Source organism: Triticum urartu, chromosome 3, assembly GCF_003073215.2.
Source record: "Triticum urartu cultivar G1812 chromosome 3, Tu2.1, whole genome shotgun sequence".
In the NCBI taxonomy this organism is placed as follows: Eukaryota; Viridiplantae; Streptophyta; class Magnoliopsida; order Poales; family Poaceae; genus Triticum; species Triticum urartu.
The window spans coordinates 233,600,547-233,604,944 of record NC_053024.1 but is presented as its reverse complement, the minus strand read 5'-3'; positions in this window follow the sequence as shown (position 1 = coordinate 233,604,944).

The window sequence follows — 4,398 nt, the reverse complement described above, 5'->3', positions numbered from 1 at the left end:
GAATTCATAATCCTTATCAGTAACAAAGATAGGTGAAGTAGCATAAGCAGGATCATATTTCATTCTAGCATTCAGAGTTTTTTGTTTAAGCTTACTAATAATTTCTTAAGATCACTTCTATCATTGCAAGCAAGGAAGTCTCTTTTAGTTTCTTCATCCATAACATAGCCCTCAGGCACAATAGGTAATTCATATTTATTAGGAGAGCCTTCGCAATCACTTTCATCAGTATTATCAGTTTGCCCTAGCAAGTTGTTCATCAAGAAATTCACCGAGTGGCACAGTAGTATCAGGCATAGAAGTAGTTTCATCATAAGTATCATGCATAGCAGAAGTGGCATCATCAATAATATGCAACATATCAGAATTAATAGCAGAAGTGGGTTTAGGTGTCGCAAGCTTACTCAAAACAGAAGGTGAATCAAGTGCAGAGCTAGATGGCAGTTCCTTACCTCCCCTCGTAGTTGAGGGATAAATCTTGGTTCTTGGATCTTTCAAGTTCTTCATAATGATAAGCAGATATAAATCCCAAGTGACTCAAAGAATAGAGCTATGCTCCCCGGCAACGGCGCCAGAAAATAGTCTTGATAACCCACAAGTATAGGGGATTGCAACAGTTTTCGAGGGTAGAGTATTCAACCCAAATTTATTGATTTGACGCAAGGGGAGCCAAAGAATATTCTCAAGTATTAGCAGTTGAGTTGTCAATTCAACCACACCTGGAAACTTAATATCTGCAGCAAGGTATTTAGTAGCAAAGTAATATGATAGTAGTGGTAACGGTAGCAAAAGGTAATGATAGCAAAAGTAATGTTTTTGGTGTTTTGTAGTGATGATAACAATAGCAATGGAAAAGTAAATAAGCGAAGAACAATATATGGAAAGCTCGTAAGCAATGGATCGGTGATAGAGGATTATGTCGGATGTGGTTCATCATGTAACAGTCATAACCTAGGGTGACATAGAACTAGCTCCAATTCATCAATGTAATGTAGGCATGTATTCCGAATATAGTCATACATGCTTATGGAAAAGAACTTGCATGACATCTTTTGTCCTACCCTCCCGTGGCAGCAGGGTCCTAGTGGAAACTAAGGGATATTAAGGCCTCCATTTAATAGAGTACCAGACCAAAGCATTAACACACAGTGAATACATGAACTCCTCAAACTACGGTCATCACCGGGAGTGGTCCCGATTATTGTCACTTCGGGGTTGCCAGATCATAACACATAGTAGGTGACTATAGACTTGCAAGATAGGATCAAGAACTCACATATATTCATGAAAACATAATAGGTTTAGATCTGAAATCATTGCACTTGGGCCCTAGTGACAAGCATTAAGCATAGCAAAGTCATAGCAGCATCAATCTCAGAACATAGTGGATACTAGGGATCAAACCCTAACAAAACTAACTCGATTACATGATAAATCTCATCAAACCCATCACTGTCCAGCAAGCCTACGATGGAATTACTCACGCACGTCGGTGAGCATCATGAAATTGGTGATGGAGGATGGTTGATGATGATGGCGATGGATTCCCCTCTCCGGAGCCCCGAACGGACTCCAGATCGGCCCTCCCCGGAGAGTTTAGGGCTTGGCGGTGGCTCCGTATCGTTAAACGTGATGAATCTTTCTCTTTGATTTTTTTCTCTCCGAACATGAATATATAGAGTTGGAGTTGAGGTCGGAGGAGCTCCAGGGGGCCCACGAGGTAGGGGGCGCGCCCCTCACCCTCGTGGCTAGGGTGTGGGCCCCTGGTCTTGATCTTTTGACAGTATTTTTTTATTATTTCCAAAAATAATCTCCGTGAAGTTTCAGGTCATTCCGAGAACTTTTGTTTCTGCACATAAATAACACCATGGCAATTTTGCTGAAAATAGCGTCAGTCCGGGTTAGTTCCATTCAAATCATGCAAGTTAGAGTCCAAAACAAGGGCAGAAGTGTTTGGAAAAGTTGATACGACGGAGACGTATCAAGAATCACTCGGAGTATAGAAGACCTACAGTCGCCTCAATATGGCAATGGTCAAGCGTTCGCTCCATAGTCTTAAAGATAATTAATAGTCATTTATAGCAGGTGTTACCAGTAACACCCTTGTCTTAACTCACATTGAACCTTGTGTAACCGGGGGCTAGAGGGGCCTGGCGCACTCTATATAAGCCACCCCCTCCTCTGACACAAGGGTTCGCACCCCCTGTAACTCTCACGCATAATCCAGTCGACAAGCCTCCGAGGCACTAAGACGTAGGGTTGTCACCTCCTCCGAGAGGGGCCTGAACTCGTAAAACTTGCGTGTACAACCTCACCTTAACTAGGGCCTTGCCTCCTCCTACGTACCCCCTGCTCTTACTGTTAGACTGACTCCCACAACATCTGGTACTTGCGCAGATTGGCGAAGGTTTCCTTTAGGTCGTCAAGCAGCATGAGGTGATGCTTGGTCTTCACCACGTAGACGTGGATGTTACGGCTGAGTTGCGTCAGCAGGCATTTCTGCATGCAGCGCTGGAAGGTGACGTCGGCATTCTTCAAGCCGAATGACATGGTGATGTAGCAGTACGCCCCAAAGGGCGTGATGAAGGACGTCTTCAGGGCGTCGGCCAGGTCCAGCTTGATCTCATGATAGCCGGAGTAAGCTCCCAGGAAGGACAGGAGCTCACAGCCGGCGGTGGAGTCGATCACTTGATCTATCCGCGAGAGAGCAAAAGGATCCTTGGGGCAGGCCTTGTTCAGGCTGGTGCAGTCTATGCACATGCGCTAGGTGTTGTTCTTCTTCAGGACGAGGACCGGGTTGGCCAGCCACTCGGAGTGAAACATGATACGTCTCCAACGTATCTATAATTTTTGATTGTTCAATGCTATTATATTATCTATTTTGGATGTTTTATATGCATTAATATGCTATTTTATATGATTTTTGGGACTAACCTATTAACCTAGAGTCCAGTGCCAATTTCTGTTTTTTTCCTTGTTTTAGAGTTTCGCAGAAAAGGAATACCAAACAAAGTCCAAACGGAATAAAACTTTCACCATGATTTTTCTTGGACCAGAAGACACCCAGGAGACTGGAGTACAAGTCAGACGGGCCTCGAGGTGGCCACAAGGGTGGAGGGCGCGCCCAGGGGTGGGGCATGCCCCCCGACCTTGTGGGCCCCTCGTAGCTCCCCGGACCTAATTCTTCCGCCTATATATACTCTTATACCCCAAAAAACATCCAGGAGAGCCATGAAACCACTTTTCCACCGCCGCAACCTTATGTACCCGTGAGTTCCCATCTCGGGGCCTTTTTCGGCGTCCTGTCGGAGGGGGAACCGATCATGGAGGGCTTCTACATCAACATCATTGCCTCTCCGATGAAGCATCAGTAGTTTACTTCAGACCTATGGGTTCATAGCTAGTAGCTAGATGGCTTCTTCTCTCTCTTTGATTCTCAATACCAAGTTCTCCTCGATGTTCTTGGAGATCTATTCGATGTAATACTCTTTTGCGGTGTGTTTGCCGAGATCCGATGAATTGTGGATGTATGAATCAGCTTATCTATGAATAGCATGCATGTGGTTCATAAAGAGAATATTTTATGTGATAGATATATTGTTGAATTTGCTTATGATACTACATGTAATTATTATGATAAAGGAAAATATGGTTGTAGAAATTTTCATGTTACTAAATTACCGCTCTTCATGTTGAGATTGCTATTGTCTCTTTCTTCTTCCTTGCATATGCTAGTTTTTGCTTGCCTTGATAATTCGTTTGCTTATAAAATCCCTATGCATAGGAATCATGTTAGACTTAAAGTTGTTTGTCACGTGTTTTATGATGCTCTCTTTGTATTTCAATTGCTATCTTTCATGTGAGCATCATTAAAATTATCAATGCCTAGCTAGGGGCGTTAAACAATAGCGCTTGTTGGGAGGCAACCCAATTTTATTTTTGTTCTTGCTTTTTAGGTCCTATTTTGCTTTGAATAAATCATCTAGCCTCTTGTTAGATGTGGTTTTGTGTTTTAGTTAGTGTTTGTGCCAAGTAAGACCTTTGGGATAGCTTACGGTAATAGTTAATTTGATCCTGCTGAAAAACAGAAACTTTTGCGCCCAGGAAATTAGTTTTAGTTTTTAACAGAAGCGCGATAAAATACTAATTCTTTTAGAAGAGGATTAATAAACAAATTATCTAGGACTTAGTAATTTCTCAGATTTTTTGGAGTTACAGAAGTATTCTAAATCTCCAGATTGCTACAGACTGTTCTGTTTTTGACAGATTCTGTTTTTCGCGTGTTGTTTGCTTATTTTGATGCATCTATGGCTAGTATCGAGGGGTATGAACCATGTAAAAGTTGTAATACATTAGATATTACACCAATATAAATAAATAATGAGTTCACAACAGTAC